This window comes from Tachypleus tridentatus, chromosome 2 (assembly GCF_004210375.1).
Source record: "Tachypleus tridentatus isolate NWPU-2018 chromosome 2, ASM421037v1, whole genome shotgun sequence".
Taxonomy (NCBI): Eukaryota; Metazoa; Arthropoda; class Merostomata; order Xiphosura; family Limulidae; genus Tachypleus; species Tachypleus tridentatus.
This window is the reverse complement of record NC_134826.1, coordinates 99,724,522-99,745,401: the sequence shown is the minus strand read 5'-3', so window position 1 is coordinate 99,745,401 and position 20,880 is coordinate 99,724,522. Positions and strand designations below refer to the sequence as shown.

The following is a 20,880-nucleotide window of genomic DNA, read 5'->3' as shown; positions in this document are numbered from 1 at the left end:
CGTAACATATCGACACAATTAAATAGCTCGTCATTCAGGTATTTGTGAATTTCTTTCTTCACCAAGACAAGAACTTCAGCGAAAAAAAAACATGAAGTGCAGACGAAATCTATCCTTTGCTTGTTTGTTTATTGTATTTTATGCAAAACTATGCAAGAGCTATCTGCATTAACCGTCCTTGACAGAGATGTGATAAACTATAGAAAAGAAAGCTAGTCAACAAAATCCACCACCAACTCTTTGGATACTCTTTATTTTCTGTATCTTTATTTCTTTAGTATGCTTAACCGCCATATTACGTATCTCTCATAATTTAAAGGGCGAGTTTAGTAAGAGTATTCAACCTACCACCCAAAGGTTGCGAATTGGGTGTCCCTTACCACCAGAGCATGACAGGCACTGATGTTTTTGATCCGTTACTTTTATTGCAACAAACTAGTTTCTTTGAATTCATAGTTCATCAGTACTGCTTATAATAGTAAAGCACATAAACAAAATAGGCGTCATATAAAAGGGGAGTGTAAGCAATTTGTTTGGTGCTTCTAGAAAACGAAATACATAGTTAACTGCAAAGGCAACAAAAATATCAAAATCAAATAATAGTTTAAACAATCGCCAAGTCATATATGTATATATACTTCAGTATAACGTATGCAGATGTCAATAATATCCTATGTTAAATATAAAGTCGTCAACAATTGTTTGTTTGTTTTTAATTTCGCGCTAAGCTACAAGAGGGCTATCTGCGCTAGCCGTCCCTAATTTAGCAGTGTAAGACTATAGGGAAGGCAGCTAGTTATCACCACCCATCGCCAACTCTTGGGCTACTCCTTTACCAACGAATAGTCGGATTGATCGTCAAATTATAACGCCCCCACGGCTGAAAGGGCGTGCATGTTTGGTGTGACGAGGATTCGAGCCCACGATCCTCAGATTACGAGTCGAACGCCTTAACCCACCTGACCATGCTGGGCCAGAGGTCGTCAGCAATACGGTACGATGAAGTAACATGTCTTTATAATAACGATAAATTTAAGTTTACAACTGTCAAAAATTCCCTTATATTTGAATCGAATATGTATATTTTTAAAGTTTTTATTAAATTTCACAAAAACTGCTCTGATGGTTTTAAAATATGGTACATAATTAAGGGAACGTAATCTTACTAGACTTCTCTAATAAGCAGAAAAATAATATAACATATCGCTAATGGTATATTTGAAATGCGTGAAAAATGCTATTTCTTTTTTCTTTGAGGGTCTAACATAACGAGTAAAGTTTTAATTAAAATGAAACAGATACGACGGAACCTGGAAATGTCTCAATTATCCAAACTTACTTCACGAAGTAAGCAACCAGGCATTTCCCAAGATCACACATGGTGTTCTGTTTCTTTGATAACTGCTATAGCAGAAGCTCGCGACCCAGATACTCCAGGAAATACGGTTTTGGCAGTGATTAATATCGTTTTCGTGCATCATTTAGACATGTATGGGTGCTCGTAGGTTGAATGCTGTCTGCTGACACTTACTGGATGATCTTTAATCACTGTACAAAATAAAAAATATTTTCTTTTTATATTGCCTGATCACTCAAGGAGAAAGTATTTTCTATTGACTCTTCTCATTTCTGACGTAGCTGCTGCATTCTAAAAATGGAATGCAGTGGATTAAGTACTCTAACACTAGGCTACAAGTATCTGTTACAGATTTTACACGATAATCATAAATTTCCAATAAAATAATAATTAGGATGATATTATAATACTAACTGAGATGATGACCTCACTATTATTCAATCATTCCGCCCCTATGCTACATTTCCTTGTTCAGTTCGTACCCTGACTTTAGCATTAAACCGGTTTGCACATATACATTGTATTGCAGTGTAATTCAATGTTCCTTAAGATCTACTTTTTTCTATCATGAGACAGGTAAAGTTGCTTAAATTTAGATACAATCTTATAAAGAACTGAAAAAATGTACCACTTTAACCCCATAATTTTGCAGTTTCTCACAAAGTCATTATAGCATTAATCGTATGCCATCTTTTAAAATTGTTGCCTAAAATAAACCTTTGGAAAGATGTGATTGAGCTTAATTCTTCAGCAGTTTCAAGTAAACATTGCCATATATTATTTTCATTTTCTCTCAGTTTCGTTTCGGGGCACCTGATGAAACTATAATTTCAACGATTTTTCTTAATAACAGTATAATATTTTCACAAATTTCTGAACATTAAGTTATCTTTCTACTACGTCAGAATTTCTAATGTCATGATCATATACCCTTCAAGTCCTCAGTTTAATATATACAAAGTACCATTATCATCCTAGTTCTATGTAGATATAGTCAAGATTTCATCAACTTTCTAGTAAATTCTTATTCCAACCTATTTGCGAAACTTACTCATCATATCTTTGTATGTCGCCAAAAGATCACCCTTGAGATGTCACCTAATATAGAAATTTATTTGTATCTCGAAGTACAGTTCTATTTACAACGTTTTACATTTTACTAATATTCCATATTTGACAAGTAACTACAGCACTATAAAATGTGTAGCGTATGTGTGATTGTTCCAGACTGAATATTTTACCTATTCTGATTTGCTGTTAACATTATATGAAATTATTTTAAATGTTTTGTTTTTTATTGTTTAAATATAACAATTTTCCTTTTGTCGAACGAACAAGCTTGTATTTTATAATAACCTAATACATTTTTAAAAGTGTACACATACGTTAATATTAACTGGTCCATCGATAAGGAATAAAATTCTTCTAAAGGACCTATTGACGACTTAATTTGTAAACTATTATAATACGCCGCTTTTGCATAAATCTAAATAAATCATACATTGAGAAACTTCATGAGAAAATTTTCCAGATAAGTAAGTTATTTTAAATAATGAATAATTCTGTCACGAGCCTTCCTATTTCAAGTCTCCATGCTATATCTTTTGTTACGCCGTGTACAGAGGATGAATAACAGTTAAAATATGTAAAGTGGTGATGTTATTTCAAGGTGATTATACCATTTCACATCGTAAGAAGCAACTATATTATCCTAATCAAAACAGTTGGCTTACTGCATGGGATCTTTACCAGCATATTTGTAGTTATAAAGTTATAGTTATAGTACTGTTCAAAAGTGTTGGGACAAGAGAATATTTTGTTATTCTTTCCATTTTATGAGACTAATCCTTCTATGCCATTAGAAAATATAAATTTCAACACTATGGTCCTTGTTGATAATCGATATGCCAGGGAATACTTATAATTCTTTAGAATTCTCATATACTTGTACTAAAGGCTTGTCATAACGGTTATGCTGAATGAACATACTGCTCTAATTTAAAGTTTAAAAAAAAAACTGTCATTGTATCTCACGTAGTGCCTTAATTATATAGATAAAAACTAGCATATGGTACTAGTATATACCGGAATAAATCAATTTAATAAATTTTGATGAAAACAGTGTTAAACACCATATATTCAGTTTTGTTATCATGCCACAGCACAAAAAATGGAGAGAACTGTCAATAGAGCAAACAGTTAAAAAAAAAACTTTACGTGATGCTGGTTGGACTCTCCAACAAATTGCTGCAGACTTGAATGGCTCCCTGAACACTGTCAAGTACAGCCTAGATCGTGAGACCGAGACAGGTAAATTGAAAATGGGAAAGGAAGAGGCAAAACACCTGAAGTCAATGATACTGATGTTAAGTATCATATTCTTTTATACAGCCTTCGGAACGAAATGAAAACTGCATGAGAAAAACGACTAAGTGACCGAAAAGTGTCCAAATGTAACAGCATCAAGAAGACTCAACGAGAATAAAATATTTAGTCGTGTAGCAATTTAAAAAACCTTTACTCCAAATATTGTGAAGAGACTAAAATGCGTTAAAACTGCGAAATCTAGACTGTTGATTGAAAAATGGTGTAATGGATGGATGAGTCTAAGTTTGAAATATTTGGTTCAAAGCGTAGGTTGTACGTCCGGTGAAAGAAAAGGTGAAAGATACTTACCTTAATGCGTAACACCTACCTTGAAGCATGGAGGAGGCAGTGTGATGGCTTGGTGGTATTTATCTGCGAGGCTACAGGATACATTTACAAAACAGGTAGAATAATTGGCCAGCACAAATACCATCAGATAATGACCCGTCATATTATACTCAGGGTTTGCGTGTTATCGGTAAAGGATTCTACTATGAAGAAGATAGTAATCAAAACACATCATCCAGCTTATACAGAAATCGCGTAGCTAAGAAAGAAGCTGCTGGAGTCATTCAAATGGTGTAATGACCCCCCACAGAGTCCCAGTCTCAACTCGTTTACGCAGCAGACTGGGATTTTATAGAACAAAATTTTGACAAATCAAAAGTTACTACAAAGGAACTTTATGGGAGCGTATAAGAGACATTTAGAACAAGGTTCCAAAAGACACTTTAACTAAATATATTGCGACAATGCCTGAAAGACTGTTTGCAGTTATTAAAATAAAGGGGCCCCCCGCTAGTACAGCGGTATGTCTCCGGATTTACAACGCTAAAATCAGGGGTTCGATTCCCTTCGGTGGGCTGAGCAGATAGCCCTTTATGGCTTTGCTATACGAAAAACACACACAGTTATTAAAATAAAGGGTAGACACACAAAATATTAACTTTATACCTAACTCAGGCACTTCCACTGAGTTTCTGTTGTAGTAAATATAAAGGTTAATAAAATGTTGCTGTTTTACCTGTGATTTAGTTTCTCTTCTTTCTTTTTTTAAGTAGTCTGTACTCTAGTTTTTGAGTTTGTCCTAATACTTTTGTACACTGCTGTCAACTACAACCTAGATCGTGAGATCGAGACAGGTAAATTGAAAATAGAAAAGGAAGAGGCAAAAGAAAAAGAACAAGAAAAACTTAAAAATACTAAAAGATGGTTTATGTGGTCCACTGTGAAAACTAATAGCTGTTGCGAAAATATCATGGAAATTGGTTGGACCTCATATTTCAAGATTAATAACTCCAACGCAAAAACGAGATACGTTTCTAACATATGAGAGAACATCTTGTAAGACCTGTGGGTGAATCAAACACAGAGCATTACCCAAGCTATATTAAATTGTTAAAAGTCAAACTACTTTTAGTACACCATAAATACATACATTAATTCTACAAATTAAAAGCGCATTTTCCCAGCATACAAGCAACTTCATTTATTTGTTAAACAAGACAATTATCGAGATTTCATTGTTAAAACTGCAAATGCTCATTAAGTTAAATAAAAACTCAAAGTTCTCTTACTAAAACAAAATATAATTATAGTTACAACGAAAGCTAACTTATATTATGTTCGAGAGAAAATGACTCAAATACATAATAGATTAAGTAACTTTTTTTCAAATTGATAAACTCAGACAGCATCTTATGGGTTACTTATTTTGAACCACTGGGTAGAAGAAAGGCAACAAGTTAACAACACCTACGCAAATAAATGATTTGTCTAGTTTCTTAAAACAAATGAGATTGATTACACGAACACAGCTGAAAGTGTAGAGCATGCCGTATTCTACGGCATTTAGGCTAAAACCGCTGATTCTTTGAAGTCACAGTCCGACACGCTAACCACTCACCAACCTCTGACTGTTTAGCAGTATTTGAGCACTAAATCTGACGATTTTTCCAATAAAATTTGTTTTGAATTTATTTTAGCAAAATAATATAAACTTATATGGAACACCCATTGAATGTCGGTAAAAGTAGGTTAATACTAAATGGGGAAATAATATCACTGCTCATCTATAGAATAGTTCTCTTCTAAATTCTCAAAACTTATATGCTTTATTTCAGTTCCTAAACTTAAAAAAGTATCTTCCGTGTTTGCACACTTTTTAGTGAGTCAGTGAAGACAATGTAAAAAATAATTGTTTATCTGAACTTAATTTTATACAATTTGAACCTTTTAGACTCATTTATTTAACTAATTTATGTTCAGTGCAGACAGTTCTAAACGCAGGGAATAAAAGTCACTATTAGCTTAATACAAATAGCGTTTCTTCATACTTCACCATTTTTAACTAAGTTAACTGATATGAATTAATGACAAAAAAATTTTGTTCATTTTGTATATAGTTTGGAAGCAGATATAGCTCGCTAAATGATAAAACTAGAAATAATATTCTTCTTCAAACAAACAGCTTCCGTGCCCGTTTATACAAATATTTTGTCCGCATTGTAGATAGCCAAATTGTCCTAACTTTTCCCACGTTTTTAATTGGATATGGGTGACTGTTGGTTTGCTGTTGATAGTTCGCTTCGCATCTGTTGCCTCGAGCCCTCAAGATTGAACGAACCATTTTAACAATTGCATTTGTAGTTAGTATTACTATTTAAGATTCTTCCTTGTTGAATTTGAGAAGCATGCCTAAGTAGACCAAAGCTTTCATTTTTAGTACTTGGTCACACACTAACCTATGTTTGCCACTCTCGACTTCTTGTCATAAATGCAACGTAATAAATTTCTTGACTGAAGCTTATGTCAAAGATAAATATAAAAAAAATGTGCCAGGTTATGAAACAGGCATTCTTAATATAGTGAGCAATAAAAGATATAAAAATGAAAATAATAAAAAATAATTTGTTAATGCAAAGTTTAAGCCATCCACATCTATTTCTGTATCCCCCAATAATTAGAACCTAAAAGTATATTTGCTACAAAATATGCAATAGGAGAACTTATTTGGTCTACATGTATCACGAGTGCTGTTATTGTAGGACCTTCCTGAACTAAACCAACACGAATATTTTTATGCAGTTACTACATGAAATACTGATTTTGCAGTGAAAATACAGATAGTGGTTACCGTACTATCAAGAAGTGAAGTTCTTATGTCAAAAGTGAAGAGTGTATTAAGGTGGAGTGGAACCAAATACTACAGCATATTATGAAAGACTGGTGTTTAGAAGAGCTCTCTTGGATTGAAAAATTAAAGCATAATACATAACTATACTCAGGAAAGACTAAAATTTAAAATTGGTTTGTGATAAAGTGAAAAGTAGCTGTGATATAAGTGGTAATAATTATTTGATTCCATTGTCAAAAATGTGTTCAGAGTATAGATAATCCAAGCCAGAAGTCACTTGTCGTGATTATCTTTGAAAGAGCATCAGTAAGAGAGTGGCTAACTGGGTAGGTACAGAAAATGATTTGTCAGTGGAACCAGAACCTGCAAAAAGTTCAAAGTTCTTCTTAAAACTACTTCCAGGGGATAATCAAGACTAGACAAACCAGTATATTTATCTAACCACTTAACTAGAGTGAACTCCCTCAGTGGTAAAAAGGGACAAAATGTAAGCTTACACATATACCATGGGCCTTGGAGAAAATAAGTCGGTCAATGGACAATGTTGTGTGATATTTTATTTTTGGTATTGAGATTGTTTAGAGACTTTCTAATCTAAGAAGGGAGCAGAATTGTAAGCTATTATTCTGATGTTGTAATATGTTAGTTAAAGGATGAGAAATGCAAAGAAAGTTCAAAGGGTGTGTTTGTTTGTTTGGTTTCTTAACTTCGCGCAAAGCTACTCGAGGGCTATCTGCGCTAGCCGTTCCTAATTTAGCAGTGTAAGACTAGAGGGAAGGCAGCTAGTCATCACCATCCACCGCCGACTCTTGAGTTACTTTTTTACCAACGAATAGTAGCATCGAAGGGTGCGAAGTCAACCTTTTTGTAGTATATTCGAACATATATTAAAAACACAACATTTTATGAAGAGTTATTATGTTAGTTAGAGAGTCTTGGACAATTTCAATATAGTGAATCAGTATATTACCTAACACGGCTACTTTGTACGAAAAAGTTGACCAGTTTTACATTGTGTAACGTCATTGTGATATAGGCCTGCAATGCTCAAGTGTTCAAATTCGTAGAAGCATTAAAAGACGAAATAGTGTAATTTAATATAGTTACATGAAGTGAATATTGCATTATTTTCACAAAATAATTATAAAGAACACGCCAGTAAAAGAACTATCTACAACAATATCTTAATGTTTCATAAATAGAATATACAATCCTCGTAAAGCGAGTTTATTAAATTTATGTCTCCTATACTAATTGATGCATTTGTTCGTCAAAGTTTATAAACAACATTTTTATTTCCAACAGAAACTGCAATACTAATGCCACCCATGCCTAACTAACAAATATAAAACTTACATACAGCATTTCTCTTTTAATCAGTCGAAATCTAAATACTTTCCTAGTTTGATAGGAATTGAAAAGAATTGGAGTCATGACCCCCAGGTTGCGAGTCTAGAGCTCTAACCACCAATAAAAGATAATGTTCTGTTACACTTTCTTTTTTCGCTATTAGCTTTATAAGGACTTCATTAGATCCTATTAAATTGTACGTACTGTGAAAAGTAATAATTGTCTCATTTCATTCATTAAGTACTTGCATCTTTAAATTCGAAGACACCTAAAGAAAATAGATATGTTCTATATTTAAGGGCATTTTTATACCCCTTTTCGTAGATATCGAAAAACAAAATAGTCTATGCACGCAATTTCCAATTATCATACCAAAAATTGTAACAATCACACCAACCAACTCTTGGGTAACGGATGCTAACACACACACAGGCACACAAGTAATGGACCAACCCTAGTAATAAAAAAGTTTGTTTTGTAATGAAAAAAAATATTATATATACTTAGAAAAAACCACGCATGTTTCGTAAAAACTTATAATAAGAGTATCTGGAGTCAGGTTTTGGTAAATCTTCAAATGTTAGGAAAATTAAGAGATTAAAAATAAATAAAGCACTAAGACTATACTACATTTTAACCATTGTTTTAAAAAGAGAGATATTAGAAATACGAGCCTTTCTCTTCCGCTTTGAAGAATTTATATACGCTTAGTAGGTACCTGAGGATTGAGAAATTTCTAATATTACTTCTATTTTTAAACAGGAATAATAAATGTTTCTTTGAAAATTATAGGGCTGTTAGTCTTATGTTTATAGCGAAAATAGTTATATGCAGTCTGATAAAAGAAGCTTTGGAAATATTGAACTAATAATATAATAATATACACTAAAGCCAACATGGATTCGTTAAAGGAAAAATTTACCTTTTTAATCTGTTAATGTTTAGTGCTTTTCTCGTTACTTGGACGATTGGAAGAGCGTGAACTTTGTGTTTTTATTTTATTTTTATAAGATTACCTGAGAAACTCATACCAGTAGAGAGAATTTATAAATGGTACTAGTTAACTGGATTGTAGGGTTGAATGAAATATAGCAAAATGCTGTTAAGGAAATCAAGTGAAACTGAACTTTTGTTGTTAATGGAGTACCCCAGGAGTCAATTCTTGGACCTTTTTTTTTACCTTGATGATACTGACAGAGCATACTGATTACAAGTGAATAAAGGTAATTAAATATTCAAATTTGAAACACGTGTACAGATTTGGTATCCTTGTATAATAATTATATTAATCTATTTTACTAATTTTGTAGGCTCTACACTAGCGAGTCTCTTCGAACTTCACTTAATACGACCAAAATTCATGGGAATTTCGTCAAGGATAATTCAACGTTATATGGGCGAATATGATTGCTCTGATTGTAGTTTCTTCAGCTATTTCTATTATGAAAAAAACAGCGGTGTGTTTAGAGTTAGGGCTACAAGTTTGTGATCCTTTTTTAACGTATAACTTATGTGTTCAGTTTCATCACAAATTAGTTTTGGGTTTGGAAGTTTCTCTTTCGTACCTATTGGCACTCTAAAACCTGTACAACATTTTCTACATCTAAAAGTCAAGTCTGAAATTTCTAAAGTTCATGTATAGCAGTCTATAATTTTGAGTTATTGACCACAAAAAAGACAGTCACTTGCTACTGTAAGGGCTTTCTCGTCTTTTAACCAAACACCTCGCAACTAAAAATATACAGTGCGTTCAGTGGCATCGCAGGACAAATCTGGAACGCTAGCTACCATACTACTTCTGGCTTTCTCGTAAAAATAGCTTGTATTTTGCGGATTAGGGATTTGCACCGGATTGGCTTGGAATCCGTAACTGCTTTAAACAGTCTTCTTAAGAAATTCTCCACTTTCCTTGAAAACATTGGATACTTCCTTCTTTTAAAAGTTGTGCCTGCCATGTTTCATTTAACGTTCTCGTTGTTTGTTTTGTTTTTGAATTTCGTGAAAAACTACACAAGGGCTATCTGCGCTAATCGCCTCTTATTTAGCAGTATAAGATTAGAGGGGAGGCAGCTGGGCATCACCACCCACCGCCAACTCTTGGGCTACTCTTTTGCCAATGAATAGTGGGATTGACCCGCACATAACAACGTCCCTACGGCTAGAAGGGCTAGCATGTTTGGTGCGACGAGGATTCGAACTCGCGACCCTCAGATTACGCGATCTCGTTGTATCAGCACCCTTACAACCGTGAATCTCTGCTAAGCAGCATGCCGCTTTGGAATTTACGTTAATTCCCGTGAAACAAACATATAAATGCCACAAATGTCACTATTGTATTAGTTGTTACAATGCATTGTCTTTTACAAAGCTATTTCTCTTAACTTTATATTTTTATATGTCAACTTGTGGCTTATACAAGGCAGCTTCTAAAGCCCAGTTTTGATGTGATGCTTGACTGGTCGGCTAGTAAATGATTGAATTTCAACTACTTGTAAAAAGTATGAAAATTGTAATGGATTAACCGTTATGCGTTTATTTTAAAACCTACGCTTGTTTCAATGTAGTTTTCTTTTTGCACTTAACGTATATTGTTGGCTATGTATTGTGCAACTCCCAAACATCAGGAACAGTTTAACTTCAATAAATTACCTCGGACATTATTATTTCTTCAAGGGCATTAAATATCGATATCGGTAAAAGTCAGCTTAAAAGCGACGTTTAGCCAACCGAACCAACTAACTTAAGCGAGGTGTGGGACAGTATCAACTCAGAATTGATTTCCTCATCGTAAACCTGAATTATCGATAAAATATTCAATTCTAGACCCAATATAAGACTCAGTATTATTTGCAGATTTGTAAAACTCTTGTATATAAGCCATTATTTCTAATAACTGTTATTATAAACTGTATTTCTCTATATTAAAATATATTTGTATTTAAAGAAAAATTGTGTGAATCAATCTTGTTGGTAAATAACATCAATTTAGCACATATTAGCATTTAATTCTAAATTCAAATTTCTGGTTATTTGAAATAGTAATACGTAACGTGCGTAACATAATAAATTGAAGACTCGTCCGAAATAAAATTATAATACGTTACATTATAAAAAAATAAACAGAATAAAACGGATTTTCTTTCTCGTTTCATCAGAAATATTTATTTAGAACGGTTCTACAAAAGCATCATACAACAGTGGCGGCGCTAAGGGGGCTTTGAGCCCCCCTCAGCCCCCAATATTGTTACCTACATATATTCATAAAATATGGAAAACACAATCGTCATTGTTGCTTAACAATTAACATCAAAGAGACATAGATCTGTAGAACTCAACCTCTTTATTAAAACGGAAGTATGTGTCATGCATCCCATAGCGACGTACTGAATGCACTGAAACTCATGCGCTGTATTGCCGCTCCCTGTGTAATGCCATTCTATCTTGAGCTTTGACGAAGATTAGACAACCACGTTGATTTCAAGTTACAACAGATCATCAGGAATTTTACTTGATAAACCAAAGGTTTCGCAGGTATTTATCTATTAATTTCATTTATCTTTTATTGAAAAGTAAAACATAGCATGCATGTATGAGTGTGTTGTGTATAGGTCAAAACTATGACGAATTTAGTCGGTGTGTCTTCTGTGAGATCATTTTGCTATGTGTATCAACCATCCAAAATTGTACTGATGATTGTGGCATACACTTAAAATTGTGACTTAGAATCCAATCACCAGAACAGGTGCATTGTTTTGAAGTAATATTGACTATAAACACAACATGATGAAAGATAGTTAGCCTGATAGTGACCTTACTTTTCCTCAGAATGTATTAACTTCACATGGGATAATTCGTTTCTGCTATGTAAACTATGTCTTTATGTTATATTTCTTTTGATTTGTAGCTTTACTCTTAATGGTATATTAAATGTTCAATCTAAGCTTATCTTAATTTTCTTTACTATTATGTATTACCTTGGGTGGAACTTAGGTGAGCTTCCTCTTTTACATATACGCATATTTTCATAAACAGATTATTTCTAATTTGTAATAATAAATTATTAATCAGAGTATGAGTTTTCAATGAAAACTACATAGAAAACGCAGTTCAAAATAGCACACCTTTCTAAAATGTACCTTTGTATTTACATTATTATAATTTACCATCTATACTTCATGTTGATGGCATTTTGGGAAGCCCCCTCCACAGCTTACCTCAGCCCCCCCCCCCAACGAAAATATCCTGGCGCCGCCACTGTCATAAGACATAAAAATCAGGAACATCGATGCTTCATCCTTCAAGCCATGTTTTTACAGAACATGCTAAGTTCTAACATAGTAAGTATACAGTATGTACATGTTTATATATGTATCTACACCGAAATTACTTCATACGAAATTTTGCACACAGCGTTCGTCGCTTCCATCATATGTGGTTTCCGTTACTCATCACAAATTTCTCCAGACTATATTTCAACAAAGAAAGATTCCTAGAGTTCAGAATGCCATAATTTATAATAATATACTATGAAAACAGTCCTCAGTTATTACAAACCACTTTTCAGACTATTCTTTGATAACCACTAGAATCTCAGGATGGTACGTTGAAATTCCCCCCACCTTATACATATATAACACTGAACTGTCTTTAGGCTTGACCTTTTGTATTGAAATTGAGAATACAGCAAATCACATAGTTTAGAGAATTGCCTGACTGACAAACATACACTTAAGGAATAATTAACAGTAAGGAACGTTTGAGGTGCCCCTATAGAAAAGTAAATTGAATACTTATAGTCGCACCTTAACTAAATTTAAAATAATAATTGTTTAAAATTAGTCTTTCAATAATTACTTTTATTCATTAGCTCATTTCTGTTCAAAAATGTTCTTATAATTTACCTTAATTAATTAATTAAGTGATGTCTTTTATAAACATAGTTTAACTGCTTAGTATCAAACCGGTATTAATGATATAGATGTTTGCTGCAATAAAAACACGTAGCTAGCACTATTTACTTGTTGAAGTATTTGCACTCGCTATTTGCATCATATTACTTCCATTTGTTCATAGTGTGAGGTTTAACACAGGTGGCTCCTGTTCAAATATGAGATATTTTAAAACTATCAAGTGAAAAACGAAGGAAGCAACAAACCTGTATCTGTTAATATCTAAACCACCTAAAAAAAAACCTAACATAAGTTATCACTGAAATAGAAGTAAAAAAGTATTAAAAGTCTTTAAAACGATTGATTGATTGATTTAGTGTTTTATGGCACAAAGCAGCGAGGCTATCTGCGCCAGACATTCGGTAAAAATGTAAAAAAAAATATAAAAATAAATAAATAAATGTAGTAATAGACATAAATGGAAATGAAGGTAAAACAAAAAAGTATAAAACCAATGTTGACACCTAGTCTACAATGTTAAGATAGAAGGCAGAGTATAAGAAGTTATAAAGTATTTATTCTAGCAAAAAGGTAATGATCATAACCCGCCAGGAAGATTAACAGGTAAGTTCAAGAACCACCGTCAATCACCTGAAGTTGGCCTTTCCAGTCCTGGTTCCGGGTTATGTGTCATAGCAGCTATTATCAAAATGTAAAAGAATAAAAGTTTTAAAAGACACTCCGCAAAATCGTAATAATGAGTAGCCAAATGTCCAGTAAAAAGATAAAATTCAAGTAAATGGAGTAAAATTTGTAAAAGTAATTGAAGATAAAAGCAAAACGGCAATTAAAACAGAAAATGGCGTAAAAACCAATGTTGACATCCAGTCAACAAAGTTGTAAAGAACTACCTGTAGCAGAATGGTAATGATCGTAACCCGCCAGGAAGACTACAGGTAAGTATAAAAACCACCGTCAGTCACCTGAAGTTGGTCTTTCCAGTCCTGGTTCCGGGTTATGAGTCAATATGGCCAGTACTAAAAAGTTAAGTAGTAAAAGTGTGAAATGATATGCAGCAAAAGTATAATAACAACTCGCCAGGATGACTAACGAGTAGTTCAAACGGATAGTTCAAACAGCAGCGTTAGTCACCTGAAGTTGGCCTTTCCAGTCCTGGTGTCGAGTTATTTAATGTTCTGGCCATTGTCCAATGTCAAATTGAAGGAGAGAGATTAAAACTGTAAAAAAGGAACCACAATTAAAAAGGTGTAATGAATAAATATGCAACACTTAAATGAGATTAAAAAGGTTAATGGCCATTAAAAAATTAAAAACATTATCAAGGTGGACAGAGTCACCATCACCAATAACTCTGTCCAATGTTACAGATTGACCCTGGGAAAAAATATGTTTAAAATATTGCCGTCGTTGAGAATTGTAACGATGGCAAGAAAGTAAAACGTGGCTGATAGTGATTTGAGTGTTACACAAACTACACATTGGTGCATCAGTTTCAGATAAAAGAAAATGATGAGTTAAAAAACTGTGACCAATGCGTAGTCTAGTGAGAACAACTTCCGAACTTTACGGAAGCTAGATGGCCAAAGTCCAATTTTGGGTTTGATTTGAAAAAGTTTGTTGTCACGTTGCTCATTCCAAGTGGACTGCCAGCTGGCACGGAGCCGAGCCTTGAAGACAACACCATAGTCCATGTACGGAATAGGCATAGGAGTGATGGAGCTAAAGCAGACATATTTAGCTGGCATGTCTGCAAGCTCGTTCCCGCGAATACCAACATGGCCTGGTATCCAGAAAAACTGTATTGAAGTAGCTACTAATGAGAAATGGGCCAGTCGGTGTCGAATATCAGCGAGAATAGGATGTGAGCTAACGTGTAGCGATTCCAAGGCAAGTATAGAACTAAGCGAATCAGTATAAATAGTGCAGTTGGAGTACTGCTCAGCTGCAATATGATCCAGGGCAAGAGATATGGCATACAGTTCAGCAGTGAACACAGAAGCTTTAGAAGGGATTCTGCGAGCAACTACTGACCCATAGCAAACCATAGCAGAGCCCACTGAATTACCTGATTTGGAACCATCTGTACAAATAAGAACTGAATGATTGTTTGAAAGATATTCATTGAATAAAAGACGGTACTTCCAATCTGGAGTATCTGCCTTTTTTAGGTGACTGAAAGAAAGGTCACATTTGGGGGCTGTAATAAGCCATGGTGGAATGGGCCGACCTGTGGAATCTGCAATGTTATCCAAGGACATACCCAATTCATCCAATTGCTCCCGGATGCGAAGGCCAAACGGAGCAATGACAGATCGTCTGTTCTGAAAAAGTACTGCCCACCGAGGAAGGAAAACACATTTCCAGGTGGGATGCTTTGGTAAGGAATGAAGTTTCGAAGTATATTGTAAAGATAGTTGCAAACGGCGAAGGTGTAGAGAAGGTTCATGAGATTCAATGTATATACTTTGAACTGGAGAGGTACGGAAAGCCCCAATGCAGAGTCGAAGTCCTTGGTGATGAACGGGGTCCAGCATCTTTAAGGCCGAGGGTCTGGCAGAGCCATAAGACCTTTGATCCATAATCGAGTTTCGATCTAATAAGAGCATGATATACCTTTAACATTGAACAGCGATCTGCCCCCCAACTGGTAGAAGAGAGAACACGGAGGATGTTCAGTGCTCTTGTGCATTTGACCCGAAGCTGCTTTAAGTGTGGTATAAAGGTCAGTTTACGATCAAAGATAAGCCCCAAGAACTTGGTCTCCGGGACCACTGGCAGCAAAACTTCACCGATATGAAGTTCAGGATCAGGGTGAATACCCCGTCGACGGCAAAAGTGCATGCATACAGTTTTGGAGAGAGAGAAATTAAAGCCGTTCGCCATAGTCCACTTCCGTACACAATTGAGGGAGGTTTGTAGTTGCCGCTCAATATATCTCATGTTTGACGACTGACATGAGATGTGAAAGTCGTCGACATACAGCCCATTCGCAACAGTGAGAGGGAGTTGTTCAGTGATGGCATTTATCTTTATACTAAAGAGTGTAACACTCAATACACAGCCTTGAGGGACTCCAAGTTCCTGTACAAAAGAATGGGAAAGTGTCGAATCCACACGAACTTGGAATCTCCTGTCCATTAAAATTTTTTTAATAAACATGGGTAGATGGCCACGTAACCCATATGTATGGAGGTCTCGCAAAACGCCATACCTCCATGTTGTGTCGTAAGCCTTCTCTATGTCAAAGAATATTGATACAAGATGTTGGCGGTTGAGAAAGGCTTCTCTGATAGATGTTTCAAGACGAATTAGGTGGTCTGTGGTGAAGTGCTGTCGACGGAACCCACACTGGGTGGACGAGAGGAGGTTGTTTGATTCAAGGAACCAAACAAGACGAGCATTAACCATCCTTTCTAATGTCTTACAGAGACAGCTCGTCAAAGCAATTGGACGGTAGTTTGAAGGAATCTTGGGATCTTTCCCTGGCTTAGAGAAAGGTAAAATAATAGCCTGGCGCCAGGCATCAAGAAAAACATTCTCCTGCCAGATCCGGTTGAAAACAATCAGAAGGACATCAAGAGAAGCAGGAGATAGATGGTGCAGCATGTCATAATGAATATCATCAGGTCCAACAGACGTACTGGCAGACCGATGAAGGGCCATTTTTAGTTCCACCAGGGTAAAGGGACAATTATAGTCAAAGAAACAGTCAGTTCGAAAGGAAAGAGGTGATCGCTCTGCCCGAGTCTTGATGGCCAGGATGGTGGAGGAACAAGCAGAAGTGCTAGATACCCGGCAAAAGCTTTCACCTAGAGTGTTAGCGATGTTCCAAACATCAGTCACCTCCTGACCATCAGAGAGTAAGATCGAGAGGGGGATAGAATTGTAGTGTCCATTAACCTTTCGAATCCTGTCCCATATGATCTTGGAACTGGTGGTAGAAGAGATACTGGTTGTGAACTTAATCCAAGATTCCTTCTGGCTGTGACGTCTTACCCACCTAGCATGTGCACGGGCCCGTTGGAAAGCAACCCGGTTTGAAAGTGTGGGATATCTACGAAAAGTATCCCAGGCCCACTTTTGAGCCTTCCGTGCTAAGTGGCAAGCAGGATTCCACCACGGACGAGGATATCGTGGAAAACGTGTCGAGGTTTTAGGAATACACTGAGCAGCTCCATGTGTAATACAGTCAGTTACCGCTGCTACACAGTCGTCTATTGATGGCTGATTTACGATGGCAGGATCAAGTTCTGCAAGAGCAGTGAAAGTGGACCAGTCTGCCTGATCCAGCTTCCACCGGGGCACGCGGGTAGGGTGGCATCGACCACGGCCAGTCTCTCTCAAAAGGATCGGAAAATGATCACTGCCTAGTGGATTACTGTCAACCCTGCATGAAAAATGGGAGAATAATGAAGGGGAGCAAACTGAGAGATCAATAGCGGTAAAGGACTGACTAGGTGCATGAAAGTAAGTGGAAGAACCAGTATTGAAAAGAGAAAGATTGTGATCAGAGAGCATCCGCTCTACAGATCGGCCCCTCCCATCAATAATAGCACTTCCCCAGAGGGGATGATGTCCATTAAAATCCCCTAGGATTAGAAATGGAGATGGCAATTGTTCAACGAGAGCATCAAGATCTGATTGATCATATGTCTTTCCAGGGGACAGGTACAGAGAACAAACAGTGATGGTATGACCCAAGGAAACACAGATGGCTACAGCCTCCAAGGGTGTGTTGAGTGACAAAGACAGGGTGGGCACGTGTTGATCAACCAACAGTGCCACCCCTCCATGTACTCGACCATCACACAACCTGTCATTTCTGTACAGAGAAAACTGCCGAATGGAGACAGTATCAGCAGTTTTGAGAAATGTTTCTTGTAAAGAAAGACAAACAGGATGGTAGGAAGCAATCAGCGTTTTGATATCATCCAGATTAGAACGTAAACCTCGACAGTTCCATTGTATCAAGGTGGCCATTTTTAAGAACGGGTAGGTGAAGTGGCTGGAGAACCCTTCGGTTTACGACCACGTCTTTTTTTCTTTACTGTCTTTAGTCGGAGGAGGTCTATCAACCTCCATGGATCCTGCTCTGGGTCGGGTGGGCAGGTTTTTGTTATTGGAAGGGGAATCCAGTGACTGAGGACGCGACCGAATAATTGTTTTGTCTCTTGTGGTGAGAGAAAAAGATGTATCAGAAGAAATGCCTGTATTTGAAACTGAAGGACGTGGATCTTGAGGTTTCTTGGAAGGTATGGGAGGAACAGAGATAGGTGTGGAAGTCGATTCATCAACCTTTTTAACCACGGAGGTCAAAAGGCTTTTCATTTGTTTGAAAACGATTCTCTTGGAGGCACAGAGAGATCTGTCTGCATGCCCACTGTAGTTGTGGAATGAAGTGCAGCAGCATATGTCCGAGATGGAGTTGTGGACAGCAATTTCCGAGCCTCAGGATAACTAATGTTATGTGTCGTTTTCAAACGCTGCACCTCTTTTTCCTCCAACCATTTTGGGCAAGAATGAAAGTAAGAGGGGTGAGAACCATTGCAGTTTACGCAATGTGGGTTCATGTCACAGTCATAGGCATCGTGGTCCTTGCCTCCACAACGAGCACATGTCAGGGAACCACGACAAGATGTCTTTGAGTGGCCGAATCTCTGACATTGGAAACATCGAAGAGGGTTTGGTATGTATGGCCGAACCCTGCAAATGAGATAACCTGCCTTGATGGTGGCAGGTGCACGTGGTGAAGTAAATGTTAAAACGAGGGTATTTGTTGGCAGTGTAATTCCATCTTTGCGAGTGGAGATGCGCCTCACTGCAGAAACTCCTTGAGTGGAGAGACCAGCAAGAATCTCTGTGTCAGGAACACTCTTCAAATCCCTTTCAACAAGAACTCCTCGTGAAGAATTCAAGGTAGCATGGGGTGTAACCTCAATAGGTATATCCCCAATTGCCTTTGAATTCAAGAGGAGTTCACTGTGTTGGGATGTGGATGTTTCAACCAATATGTCACCAGATCGAAGTTTCTTTACTGATTTTGGAGAGCCAGCAAGTCCCTCTAGTCCCTTTTGAATAAAAAAAAAGGGACATTTGCCCTAAAGGTTTTTCCGAAAGAGAATGTAATATAAGAAAATGAGGCACGTGTGTTACTGATGTTGAAGATTGCTGTTCTGAGTATTCAAGACGTGGTCGCTTACCCATTGACTGTTTCTTTTACAATTTTATTTAAATTTTTTAGAGGATCCATAGGAAAAAGGAAAAATTTCGGTACCCACTGACCCCACCCACCATGGAGCCCTACAAGGGGACGCACTACAAAGTCACGCAAGGACAATGCAGCAACGCCAGGGTTTCGTGAGCACTATACCCAAACACCAGCATCAGACACAATGTCCACAACACCCGTTGAGAACTTCCAACACTGGTACTTGGTTGACTCTAGCCCAAGTAAACCAGCCGATTGACCCAAGGGGGGCCACCCAAAGGCCGCCCGTCTACAGGAATTCGAGGCCAAAGTGATGTGTTATGGTTGGACCCCTCAACCACCAGGATCCTCTCCTCCCCTTCACGGGTCGCCACGCACGGCAAACACGTGGGTGGATGTTTAGATCCCAGAGAAGGTAACCAGATAGAACAGAACCTTCCCTGGGAGGTCCCCTCACCACGTACAGGAATCCACACCGAGGGGCTTTAAAACGTAAGAATTGATTTATTTAGAAGAGTTTAGGCATAGTCTGCTAAAGCTAGTAAACATCATGAGGCTATATTGAGTTTATGCTTGAAAACACCATTAGCAACAAGAGTAAACAACTAATAACTGGGTACACGTTCAGTAACATTGTTGTAGTACATTCAATATCCTCCTCGATGATCGAGTAAGATGTTTATGGAACAAAAGTCTTAAATAACGGCTCTAATAAATTTCATTTTTTTGCGTTACATATTTTGTATCAATGCTTGATCACCCCCCGAAAATAGTGTCTGAAGAATAAAAGTCAAAACGAAAATTTACACAGCAAATTAACTAGATAAAAACAAATGTTTATAACCTAGTGACACTATAAAACTAGTTACATTGTAAAAATAATTGTTTCTGTTTGAAGACATTTTAACTATATTTATCTACTGTTACTGTCATAAAATCAATCAGCTGATCATAGTGTGTTATACTGGTGTACACATACAATATTCAACTGTCTTTAGGCTTGATTTGAATGTGTGTTACAATTGATAGTACAGCAGAATATAGAGCTCAGAATACTTTATTACTCCCATATTTCGATAATATAATGGTCAAGTTATATTGAACTTATATTTAAATGCCGATAAAGTTAATTAATAAGTTTTCGATTTATTATATTACGTATGTTACGTATTATTATTTCAAATAATCGGAAATTTGCATTTGAATTTACAAGTTAATAAAATGTTAATATGTATCGTATCAAACTTATGTTATCTGTCAACAAAATTGATACACCCAATTTTCTTTTTTAAACATGAGTATATAGAATATGGATTTGCCGTTTGCTTCAACAACATTTCGTCCAAAAGTACTAGTTTATTTGCTCCTTTCACATCCGGTGTTTATCGCGCTTAAAGAAAAACTCATACTTAGTCCCATGTACAGAAGATGTTACAAAAACAATAAATCGACAAAAATACCCGATTCCGTTTTATGCGATAGGTATTTTTAAGTGATCATTTAGTTGCATGTACAATTCTATAGGGTTTTTGTTAATATTATTATTTTTAAT

At 36.3% G+C, this 20,880-nt stretch overlaps 1 long non-coding RNA gene across 1 annotated transcript in view; it reads right to left on the bottom strand.

Annotated features, from left to right (window-relative positions):
- LOC143244679 (uncharacterized) overlaps nt 1-20,880 on the bottom strand; it is a 44,321-nt gene that overhangs the window by 6,704 nt on the left and 16,737 nt on the right. The gene's annotated exons all lie outside the window — the stretch shown is intronic.